The sequence below is a fragment of the Pelodiscus sinensis genome, chromosome 5 (assembly GCF_052426305.1).
Source record: "Pelodiscus sinensis isolate ZL-2025 chromosome 5, ASM5242630v1, whole genome shotgun sequence".
In the NCBI taxonomy this organism is placed as follows: Eukaryota; Metazoa; Chordata; order Testudines; family Trionychidae; genus Pelodiscus; species Pelodiscus sinensis.
The window spans coordinates 136,637,685-136,650,663 of record NC_143056.1 but is presented as its reverse complement, the minus strand read 5'-3'; the positions used below and the strand labels follow the sequence as shown (position 1 = coordinate 136,650,663).

General features: G+C 47.5%; 1 long non-coding RNA gene across 10 annotated transcripts; it reads right to left on the bottom strand.

The window, feature by feature from the left end:
• Positions 1 to 477: 477 nt before the first annotated feature.
• On the bottom strand, positions 478 to 5,675 carry LOC142823494 (uncharacterized). 10 transcript variants are annotated; one of them, XR_016349735.1, is made up of 7 exons: positions 4,618 to 4,892; positions 2,706 to 4,396; positions 2,511 to 2,614; positions 2,096 to 2,320; positions 1,908 to 2,006; positions 1,627 to 1,736; positions 478 to 1,437 (listed from the first exon to the last, which is right to left on the bottom strand). It is a non-coding gene; the product is annotated as an uncharacterized LOC142823494 (long non-coding RNA). The 10 variants fall into 10 exon arrangements; XR_016349736.1 differs by having other exon boundaries at positions 2,204 to 2,320; XR_016349730.1 differs by adding an exon at positions 4,916 to 5,675 and having other exon boundaries at positions 1,627 to 2,320; positions 4,618 to 4,762.
• Positions 5,676 to 12,979: the final 7,304 nt, after the last annotated feature.

Below are 12,979 nucleotides of genomic sequence, written 5' to 3'. Positions count from 1 at the left end.
CCTAAAGCCCAAACCCTAAAGCCCAAACCCTAAAGCCCAAACCCTAAAGCCCAAACCCTAAAGCCCAAACCCTAAAGCCCAAACCCTAAAGCCCAAACCCTAAAGCCCAAACCCTAAAGCCCAAACCCTAAAGCCCAAACCCTAAAGCCCAAACCCTAAAGCCCAAACCCTAAAGCCCAAACCCTAAAGCCCAAACCCTAAAGCCCAAACCCTAAAGCCCAAACCCTAAAGCCCAAACCCTAAAGCCCAAACCCTAAAGCCCAAACCCTAAAGCCCAAACCCTAAAGCCCAAACCCTAAAGCCCAAACCCTAAAGCCCAAACCCTAAAGCCCAAACCCTAAAGCCCAAACCCTAAAGCCCAAACCCTAAAGCCCAAACCCTAAAGCCCAAACCCTAAAGCCCAAACCCTAAAGCCCAAACCCTAAAGCCCAAACCCAGGCTCAGGTCTTTCCAGGCTACAGAGAATGACACCACAAGAGGATTTCACATCAAGTTTATTTGGCAACAAAATGGCTTCCTTTTACAGCAACAGCTTACACATTTGGACTGTGACCAGTACTGGACAAGTCCTATGACATGAACAATAATAATGTTCCATTTTCAGAGTCTTACATGACATGGTGAACATACACTGCAAGCAATACCTTCTCATATCAAAACCTCTCCTCTACAATATCTTGGCCCACATCTCTAGCCTTTGTGATCCAGAGTTGACCACGTGTCGCCTGGCAAACGGCCAGCATGGTTCCTCCTTAGCACCGTCTTGTCAAAAAAGTTAAGTCAAAGACTGTCCGGGACAGTCCCAACCCTGATGCAGTGCAGCGAAACAGCCGGAAGGCTGACAGTTTAAAAAAAAAGTCAGCCTTGCGGCTGTTTGACTGCACTGCATCAGGGTTTATCATCACTGCAGTGATGATGCACTTTATGACTTGGATGACAAAATGAGTCATCTCACCAAGACTCAAACTACACATTACACTCTTAGAAATACAGCACTTACAATACATCAAATGCATGACAATACATCAAATGATACAGCACTCCAATACATCAAATGCATGACAATACATCAAATGATACAGCACTCCAATACATCAAATGCATGACAATACATCAAATAATAAAACACTCCAAAACAAAAACACATACAGCACATTACAGTGCCCTCTCGTTACTTTGATGGCTAGAATACACACAATAACCACCAACTTCATTAATTTTGAATTTTTGGTACATGAACTTGACATATCTACCAATTGGGACTGTGAAAATATTAACAATGCCAACTCAGAACTTTGGTACTAGCCATCAAGACAAGAGAACACTGCAAATCACAAAGCGAGAAATACACAAACTCCACATCTTCCAAACAAAGGCACGCCAAATTCTTCTCCAGCCACGTAGAAATGTTCAGATCACACCAAAGAGGAAGACTTCCTACAGAAAGACAAAACAATTGTCACGGTTAATGCCCATACGACAAACTCGAGCCGCTTCCGCTTCCAAAAAACACACATATACGGTGTAGTGCGAGTGAATTTCCCCCAGTGACATGCACCCGGTGAAATACATTTTCCCGAGCAAAATGCACAGCTCACACAACCCCTGATCAGAACCATACTTAACTCTGAAAGCAAATCCGATGCAAACTCTACATCTTCAAAACCAGCAAAGACACACCAAACTCCTCTCTGATAACAGACAAATCTCCAGATGGTACCGATGGAGAACGCTTCCTATAGAAATGAAAAACAATTCTTACAGTTAAGGCCTGTACAACAAAACACAAACCACCTCAGCTTGCAAAAGGGCTCTATACAATCTAGCACAGGTAAACTTCCCCAGCGACATGCACCCAGTGAAATACAACAACACAACAAAAGCCCTGATCGAGGACCATACTTAACTTGAGAATCTGAAAGCAAATCTTCCAAACTGGCAAAGACAAGCCAAACTCTTCTCCGCTTACAGAGAAATCTTTAGAGCACACCAACAGGGAACGCTTCCTATGGAAATGAAAAACAATTCACGGTTAAGGCACACACAACAAACGCAAACTACCTCACCTTCAAAAACACGCATATGTGCAACATACCGCAGCTGAATTTCCCCAAGTGACATGCACCCACTGAACCACATTGCTCAACTGAAACTCAGAGCACGCACAACAAAATCCAACCACTGATCGAGAACCGTACTTAACTTGAGAATGTGAAATCAAATCCTATGTAAACTCTACATCTTCAAAAATGGCAAAATCACACGGAACTCTTCTCCGCTCACAGACAAATCTTCAGATCGTGACAATGGAGAACACTTCCTATTGAAATGAAAAACAATTCTCACAGTTAAGGCACATACAAACGCAAACCTTCGCTTCCAAAACACACACGTGCTACGTTATGTATGTGAATTTCCCCAGTGACATGCACCCACTGAACCACATTGCTCAAGTGAAACTCAGAGCACGCACGACAAAATCCAACCGCTGATCGAGAACCGTACTTAACTTGAATCCTATGCAATCTCTTCATCTTCCAAACCAGCAAAGACACGCCAAACTGTTCTCCGGTCATGGCAAAAATCTTCAAATCACACAGCCAGGGAACACTTCCTATGGAAACGAAAAACAATTCTCACGGTTAAGGCACACACAACAAACGCAAACTATCTCAGCTTCGAAAACACACATATGTGCAACATACCGCAGCTGAATTTCCCCAAGTGACATGCACCCGCTGAACCACATTGCTCAACTGAAACTCAGACCACGCACGACAAAATCCAACCGCTGATCAAGAACCGTACTTAACTTGAGAATGTGAAATCAAATCCTATGTAAACTCTACAGCTTCAAAAATGGCAAAAATCACACGGAACTCTTCTCCGCTCACGGAGAAATCTTCACATCGTAACAATGGACAACGCTTCCTATTGAAAGCAAAAACAATTCTCACACTTAAGGCACATACAACAAACACACACGTGCTACGTCATATATGTGAATTTTCCCAGTGACATGCACCCGGTGAACCACATTTCCCAAGTGAAATGCAGAGCGCGCACAAAAACCAAAACCCCTGATCGGGACCGTACTTAACTTGAGAATCTGAAACCAAATCTTCCAAGCTGGCAAAGACAAGCCAAACTCTTCTCCGCTTACAGAGAAATCTTTAGAGCACACCAACAGGGAACGCTTCCTATGGAAATGAAAAACAATTCTCACGGTTAAGGCACACACGACAAACACAAACTACCTCGGCTTGGAAAACACGCATATGTGCAATATACCGCAGCTGAATTTCCCCAAGTGACATGCACCCGCTGAACCACATTGCTCAACTGAAACTCAGAGCACGCACAACAAAATCCAACCGCTGATCGAGAACCGTACTTAACTTGAAAATGTGAAATCAAATCCTATGTAAACTCTACATCTTCAAAAATGGCAAAATCACGCAGAACTCTTCTCCGCTCACAGACAAATCTTCAGATCGTGACAATGGAGAACACTTCCTATTGAAATGAAAAACAATTCTCACAGTTAAGGCACATACAAACGCAAACCTTCGCTTCCAAAACACACACGTGCTACGTTATGTATGTGAATTTCCCCAGTGACATGCACCCACTGAACCACATTTCCCAAGTGAAATGCAGAGCGCGCACAAAAACCAAAACCCCTGATCGGGACCGTACTTAACTTAAGAATCTAAAACCAAATCTTCCAAACCGGCAAAGACAAGTCAAACTCTTCTTCGCTCACAGAGAAATCTTCAGAGGGCACGAACACGGAACGCTTCCTATGGAAATTAAACACAATTCTCAGCATTAAGGCACACACAAAACGCAAACTACCTCAGCTTCCAAAACACGCATATGTGCAACATATCACAGGTGAATTTCCCCAGTGACATGCACCCGGTGAACCACATTTCCCAAGCAAAACACAGAGCACACACGAAAAACAAAACCCCTGATCAGAACCGTACTTAACTTGCAAATCTGAAAGCGAATCCTATGCAAACTCTTCATCTTCCAAACCGGCAAAGACACACCAAACTCTTCTCCGGTCATGGCGAAGTCTTCACATCGCACCGACGGTGAACGCTTCCTATGGAAATGGAAAACAATTCTCACAGTTAAGGCACGTACAACAAATGCAGACCTTCGCTTCCAAAAAACACACGTGATTTTTCCCAGTGACGTGCGCCCAGTGAACCATGTTTCCCCAAGTGAAACACAGAGCACGCACAACAAACAAACAAACATCCCGATCAATGGCCGTACTTAACTTGCAAATGTGAAATCAAATCCACTGCCGTGAGGGAAAAATTCCCCCGCTCGCCAACTGCATCGCTGGTTTTCCAAATTAGATATCTTCTGGAGGCAGAACCTACAACAATGACAAAAATTGAACGTGACAAACGGCCTGTGCGCTAAAGACTATTGTAAGCCAGTTACATTTATGGAAATGACATCTATTTCGACATGACTCTGTCCCATTCCCCCACAAACCCTTAAATAACTAAATTGAGAATCGCATGTCACGAGACCCCTCACCACGCTAGTATCACAATGATCCCCCCCACGCACGTTCCACACAGCCCTCCTCACCGTTATTCCCATGCTTCCAATAATACCGACGAATCTCCACACCTATATCGCACATCTACGATCCATTCGAAGAAAGTGACAAAACTCAACACGTTCGATTGTACAGGACGACGACCACACTGATGACCAGACGACAGCATGCCACCTTACAAGCGACAACGGGCATGGAAAAACAGCATCCGAGTTAACTTATGTAATTAGCCGAGGACCCTTTCGCAATTAGCCCGCCGCACCTAACACAGCAAAGGCCACGTTGCCTTGGTCAAGGCTGCACTCAAAGCTCTAACTTAACACTTACCTCACGGACGCCACCGGTTATGCCACTTCCGCTTGCGTCTCCGTTGCTTCAAACCGCGACGACTGAACAGGATGGACTTGCCATGCCTCGCTCCCTCGGCTCTGTACTCGAATCCTCCTGTGGCATGTCAACAACAAATTCCACATTATCGCTAAAAGCGACGATACTATGTTATTGCTCTCCGTTTGCTAAAATAACCAAAAGCCCAAAAGACCCCTGACGCATGTGTATCTATGACAAAGATGCAACTCGCTTCCTGAACGTAGCCCTCCACATTTCCCACCCCGCTGGGGCCTCTCGCTAGCTAGGATGCTCGCATCTGCCTCAGAAAACCACAACTGCATATAGAACCAAAGACAGAGATAGTGGTGATCGCTTGTGCAAACCCAGTGCATCTCTAGTGACATTCTTGCATAAATTGCTAGTTTCGTCCCCTGCAGGCTAGTTCAATTTGGCTCAAGACAGTCACGCTTTCAGGCTGGGTCCAACTCTATTTTATTGTTTGCAAACAAGTTGGGCCGAGTAGCTCGGTGCTCAAAGCAAGGTCGACTTTGAGCATTGCCTGAGCTGAAACTTTTATAGATTTCACATTCCTTCTGGTCAGCGTGATTGGTCACTGCAAGTTTACTCAGTTCCCTGGCAGAAAGTTTAGCAGCTTCTAAGACATGCACAATCAGCTAAATGATACGTGCTGTTTCGAGCTTAAGCAATGGAGGGGAAGAAGCACACTTAATTTTTACTACAACATGCGCATCGCTCTCTCAGGAGAAATACTCACTTCCTCTGTATAATGACCCCCCCCCCCGCTCCCATCCCTCTTGACAATAGCCACGTGTGACAGGACTTCCGTTCCTAAACAATGAACCTCAGCCTCACAAATCCTTCTGACCGTTCGACTCTCGGAAAGACACTTAACTTTGATGTCCCCTCCTGCTCTCGAGGTCTTCTTTTCCTTTGTCTACAGACCATCACTCTCGTACGTCGTCATCCCTCGGTCGGTGACGTCTTCCCGGACGAATGAACAAATGGTCACGATCCTCCGTGGAACGTGACGACCGGCATCCACATCCAGTACCATTCTTGCCCATGAGCAAACTTCAACCGCCTACTGCTTCATTAACAAAAGACATTTCTTTTACAAAGTAGACTCCCCGTGCCCCGCTGCCACACCCCCTCCCCCTCAATCGCTTTTGAGGACACGGAAAATCGCTACGCTTCTACATACTCCTGCTCGTCCTCCCTCTCTTGCTGCCACAGTAGCCCATCATTAACTAAGATGCTCTCGTGCTCTGCAGAAAACCGACACCCAGAACAGGATGAAAGAAAAAAGTAGCAGTGACCGATTATGCAAGCCCAGTGCAGTGTAACAGACAGGAAACTGAGAGTGGAGCATCTCTAGCTACAGATGGGTCACTGGCCCAGAAACACCCTTTCCTCCAGAGGAAATGCACAGTCCCTTCGTACAGTGACCTTCCACCCGCATGCCTATCCTACTCCCGTTAGCAACGGTCACCGTTTAGAGAGCTTCTGTACAAAAACGAGAAGATGCGACCACAGGAACGCTTCTCGTCATCAAACCCTTTGGCAGATACTTAACTAGGACGATTTGACGGGCGTTTCCCCTCTCGATGTCTCGTTCCCCTTGGTAGTCGAGGACTCATGGACCTACGGTGCTACGAGAAAAATGCATAAAAATATTCACGCGTCTTGAAAATGACAACACCGATCCGTACAAAATTGGACGATACTTGCAAATGCAAATAAAACCCAACTGCAAACCTGATTGATTCATTGTACTCATGGGGCTTTAGATGACTGAACGTGAAAGAAAAGGAAAAAATATAGCTGAAGTTAGCAGAGAGAACTTGCATTACACATTACAGTAGTCTCAGAGCAGCCCCTGCCTAATCCAGCCAGAAAACTGCTATGCTTCTGCAGCAGACACTATAGAAATCCTATCGATGCTAATGATGTGTGTTTTGCAGAATGGCTATCGGAAACAATTCCCCGTATCATCTTCCCGCATGCATTAAATACACTACAAATAACATAAAATGCAATTAAATCACAATACAAAAATGAGAACAGAAGAATGGTACTTTAACCAAAAATACAGCCCAGCATTACCCAAAATCAACACTCACCATGATCGTAGGAGTACCTAGCTACACCTCCTCAAAGCAACCCAAAGCTGAATGACTCCCTAGGCCTAGATGCCCAGCTTAAATGCTACCATAAGCTCCGCCCCTCAATATCCCAGCATGCCTTGAAGGCCAAAGGAAGGTATAAATGCAGACTCATAGGCCACAGACTCCCTTTACTTCATTTCTACATTAGCAGCAGCAAGAGCACCTCATGCTGAAGCATTTATCATCTGTTCTCCTAACAAATACTAATCTCCACAGACTCAAACTCTGTGACCAGGTGAGGCTACAGTCACCCTATTTCAGGTTCCTAAAAGGAAAACCTTGCCCCCAGAAAGGGGGGGGTTCTCAGGGCATACATAGCTACTGGGTGCTGAAATAGCTACTTTAGATGTAGTGAAGAGGGTGTTTGAACTGGAGTATATGCAGAGTGTAGGAAACATCACTTGGCTGGTGCCAGAGAGGATACACACTGCCTCATTCTCAAGATGAAAGGGGGGGGGGTCGTTCCCTGTTATAGTGCCAGGCCACCTGATACAAACAAGAAACCCACCATGCCCCCCAGAGCCAATATGATGGGCAAATGGCAACCTGTGAGAACTTGTACTCTGATGATGTGAGGTTCAGCACTGGCCAACGCTTCCTTTCAGGCTCCCTCCCCCCATCTCCTCTAGACCCCACTGCCTCCCCCAATACTTAATTTTCATACACAAAGGTCTTAGACCTCAATCCTGACACAAATTAGAACATGGGTGGCCAAGTATGGAGCAGCAGCTGCTAGGAGAGTGCTCAGTTCTAAAGGCAACCCAGCCCTCCACGCACGCACGCATGCATGTGCGCGCGAACACACACACACACACACACACACACACACACACCCAGCACCACTGGTAAAGGACAAAGGTAGCAATTACCTAGGAGCCATATACGTGCATTACCTGCAATGACCACCGAGTGTCACTGTGGAGGCGCTGCAGAATTATACGTGCATTACCTGCAATGACCACCGAGTGTCACTGTGGAGGCGCTACAGAATTATACGTGCATTACCGCCGATGACCACCGAGTGTCACTGTGGATGCGCTACAGAATTATACGTGCATTACCGGCAATGACCACCGAGTGTCACTGTGGAGGCGCTGCAGAATTATACGTGCATTACCGGCAATGACCACCGAGTGTCACTGTGGAGGCGCTACGGAATTATACGTGCATTACCTGCAATGACCTCCGAGTGTCACTGTGGAGGCGCTGCAGAATTATACGTGCATTACCGGCAATGACCACCGAGTGTCACTGTGGAGGCGCTGCAGAATTATACGTGCATTACCTGCAATGACCACCGAGTGTCACTGTGGAGGCGCTACAGAATTATACGTGCATTACCGCCGATGACCACCGAGTGTCACTGTGGATGCGCTACAGAATTATACGTGCATTACCGGCAATGACCACCGAGTGTCACTGTGGAGGCGCTGCAGAATTATACGTGCATTACCTGCAATGACCTCCGAGTGGCACTGTGGAGGCGCTGCAGAATTACACGTGCATTACCTGCAATGACCACCGAGTGGCACTGTTGTTCTGCTAAGGGCAGTTATTTCGGAATGGGGCATTTCTACCCCAATATTATTTCCTGTTTGAAATGATCTTTTTTATTGGGAAATAAGATCACCTGAGCATATACACTGAATCCATGTCAAGTTACATGTAAGGCTTGTGCTGTATAACAAAGTAAGTACTCCCCACAGTCACTCAAAATGGAGTCCCAGGAAGCACTGGGGAGTAACTAACAGCACGTCTATAAGACATCACTTTAGAAAAGTGGTAACGTGAGCATCCAGAGGGGAAGCCCGTTATTTTGAACGTATTTCAGAATAACAGGCTTCTTATTTTTTGTGAAATGAGAGTTTATTGTTCCAGAATAATGCCATTGTTGAAATTGCTATTTCTAAATAGCAATATTGTGTGTGCTCCACTGTCGCTATTTACAAATAGCTCCTTCCTAGGGCTATTAAAGTAATTATGCTCTAGTGTTTCCTAGGGCTTTAAATCAAGGTAGCACATCCACTTTAGGGAAGCCTGCCTCAGAGTAATTACAAGGCTTCTCTGTAATGGGGAAATGCTATTTCAAAATAGATGTTTTAGAATATGCTATTTCAGAATAAAACCTGCCAAAATAAGTGTGTAGTGTAGACATACTTTGACTCAAAGTAGCATGGCCTTACTAAGGGAGCCTACCTCTCACAAATTTTGATGCTTCCCTGTTGTGGGAACACACTATTTTGAAAAAAAGTATTTGAAAATATATTTGAAATAAGATATTTTGGGGGTTAATTCCCCAGTGTGAACATAGCCAAACATTACAGCTACACTGCAATGCTATTTCCATATACCCAAGAATCCCAAAATATCAATCCCTCATCTTCACAGCAAACTTGTTTTTTTTGGATTCATTATTCCAAAGTCCCTGTAAATATCATTCTATGAGGCGAAAGGGACGTTTTCTTAGAGCACTTTATTTTGAAATATTTCATCATTTGGTGCTGTCTACGTGATGCCAAAAGCCATTTTGAAATAGCATTGAGATAAGATACTCAATTTGAGCTATACAAATTGAGTATCTTATTTCAAGTACTCTGTAGAACTCTGAGACTCTCTTTACCCCTCCTTCACCCTCAAAGATTCTCCCTCCACCCACTTTCCTCTCCCAGATTCTTTCCCCAGCCCCTCTCCAGTCACTTTGACCCCAAATAAAAAACACACCCAGTTTATTGTTTCCAAAAAACAATGTCAGTTTTATTGTCTCTGCAGGGGAGGGGGGGAGGATTAAGAGAGGAAAGGCAAAGAGGGGCAAGGCACAGGCCCCTAGTGGGGAGGTCCTGGGGAGTGTGTCACTGGGGTCCTTGTAAGAAACTTACCCTCAGGGCCTCCTGGATGTGCACCCCCACCTGATGAGCCTGCTGGATGGCAGCTGTGCACAGCTGTTCAAAGGGCCTGCTGACCTGGCCTGCCTTTGCTCCCCCTTCCCCCTCCCCCCCCCCCGCCATCTGCCCAGGAGGAACACCTTCCCCTTCGGATCACAAATATTGTAGAGCACAGAACACTGGCCCAACGTCCAGCCGTGTGACAAGACATCTCAACCTATGCGGGGAGGAATAGCTCAGTGGTTTGAGCATTGATCTGCTAAACCCAGGATTGTGAATTCAATCCTTGAGGACGCCATTTAGGGATTTGGGGCAAATCTGTCAGGGATGGTACTTGGTCCTGCCACGAGGGCAGGGGACTGGATTCAATGACCTATCAAGGTCCCTTCCAGGTCTATGAGATTAATATAAATAAATATATGGAGCTATAAATAGGTATAGCTCCATATATTTACCTCACCTTGAGACACCCAAAGGCACCCTCCACTACAGGGTAGGCCCAGCCAAGTCGGGAATTGAAGCATTCCTTGCTAGGGTCAAGGTGTCCGGTGTAAAGCTTCGTGAGCCAGGGCAACAGCGTGTAGGTCACATCCCCCACAATGCACAGTTGCATGTACACATCCCCCACCCTGATGATGAGGTCAGGGAATAAACTGCCTGCCTCCAGCTTCTGGAAGACTCTGGAGTCGCATAAGATGTGAGCGTCACGTGCCTTCCTCGACCAGCCTAAGAAAATGTCAGTAAACTGCCCATGGTGGTTGAGAGGGCCTGTGGGATCATGGAGAAGTAACCTCGTGGTTTATATACATAGATGCCTGGTAGTTGGCGTAGTCGTCGCTTGGGCAGGGATGTGGGTGCCGTCAATAATATCACCGCCACACGGTTCCGTGTTGCTGAGGTGGATGACCCTGAGCAGCTGGATGGTGTCGATGACCCGCATGTGACATAGTGCAGGTGCTGTCTACTTTGTAACCCGGTGTTCCCTCCTGGCTGTGTTGTTATGTGCGATTCCCAATGAGTCACTCCTCATGTGTATTGGCCCCAGACACCTAAGTCTCAGCCTGAGCAGATAACAAGGCTGTTCCCAGAGGGTGAGACAAAAGAAGAGAGGCGGGGTCAGCCATCAGGCTGGGGGGTAGGGCCTGGGAGTTGAGTTAGTCTCCGCTGGGCTAGGTGGAGTGAGGATGTTTTAGACCAAGAAAGGGGGTAAAGCCCCTTCCCCTCGAGAGGACTAAGGCTGTCTGCCCTCGCTCCTGTGTTAACATCGCTCCTATGCTATGCTGTGTCGCTCAGAAGAAATAAACCCTTTTACTCTACTGACTGGCCGAGACACACATCTGGCTGGGGATGGGGGTGCAGGGTCGGGGGCTCCCCGACACACCATCACACCGCACCTCCTGTAGCAGGAGACCAACAAACAGAGAATCACTGGGGTGCCTGAGCCCTGTGCAGGTCCCCCAGCCTACCCCTTCCCTGCTCACACATATCAGGAGCCACCCCCTACGTAGCCTATCCCTGGCAGGGCTCTGTGAGGGTGGGACTGAAAAATTGCCTTGGAAAGGGGCTTCTCCACCACCCCCAACCACCCTTTCCCTAGGGTTCCCCATTCCAGCACTTCACACAGTCCTTCCGGGACCTTAGCTGGAGAGCGCCACGCCTGCATGACGTGGGCCCTGACAGTCGACTTTTCCACACGAAACTGGTTCAACACATCGGTAGCTGTCCAGCGTGGTGACCTTCCACACGGCAATGGTGACCCGCGTCTGCAGAGGGGAATATGGGTCGCATGCGTGTCCCGTCGTGTGAGGGCAGGGGAGAGCCAGGAACACAGCTCCAGGAAGGTCTTCTTCCTCGTACAGAAATTCTGGAGCCGCTGTTGGTCATCCCAGAGCTCCATGTCGAGCCAGTCAGAACTAGTCTCCAGCGCAAGAAGTGGCGGTGCACAGTGTGGTGCAGCTGGAAGAGCTGTGCTCCCAGACAATCAGCTGGTGGTTGCATTCCTGCATGGCCAGGAGGGCAGCCTGTAGAAACCGCAGCACGATAGCTAAGGGCCGTCGAGTGCCCAGAAGCAGCTCTAGCTCCACGACTGGCAAGCTGAGGTGTCCGCAAGGGCAACCGGAGGAGTCAGAGCAAAGGCTTTGCTGTCCCTCCAGGGAAAGGAGAAGCACCCGAGAAATGGCTGTACCAGGGGAGGGGGGGGTGTCACTTTGCTACCTTCAGAGGGTCCCTTATCCCGCTTCTCTAACACAGGACCTAGGCCCATCCCTGGGGCACATGGTGTTGTCTGCCCGGCCACTGACGGTGTGGGCAGAGGGGGGTGGGATCAAGCCCACCATTCTGTGCTCCCCAGACAAATCCCTGCCCTATCCCTGAGTTCACTGGAGATCCCACTCTGTCTCCCTGCCTTCAGTGGGTCCCTTCTCCTGCCTTCCTAATGTGGGAGCCAGCTCCATCCCTGGGGGGTCTATGTTGGCTGTTTGGCCGCTCCCAGGGTGGGTGGGATGGGCCCACGAGCCTGCCCTGCCAGGTGAAAGGGTCTCAGATAGCTATTTCAAACTAAATCTCCACACTGATTGGATACAGAATTGCATTTAAGGCCACTCAGAACCACTTCAGGCAGGGCTTCGGGTCAGCAATTACTTCTGGGAGCTGCTGCTTGAGGCTAAGTGCTTAGGGTATGTCTACACTGCAGCACTAATTGGAACTAACTTAATTCGAATTAGTTAATTCAAACTAAGATAATTCGAATTAGTGCATCTAGACCTAAAAACTAATTCGAATTAGCATTTTGCTAATTCGAAATAGCGTATCCACATTGAGTGGACCCTGAACCGAAGTTAAGGCTGGCCAGAACCAGTGCCTGCAGGGCATCAGGTTAGGACTTAGAGTGTGGAGCTGCTGCCTCCGGCTAGCCGAGGGTTGTGCTTAAAGGAACCCGACCCCCACCCCGGCCAGACAGTTCTCAGGGTTCCCCACTTGCTTGTCTACCTCGA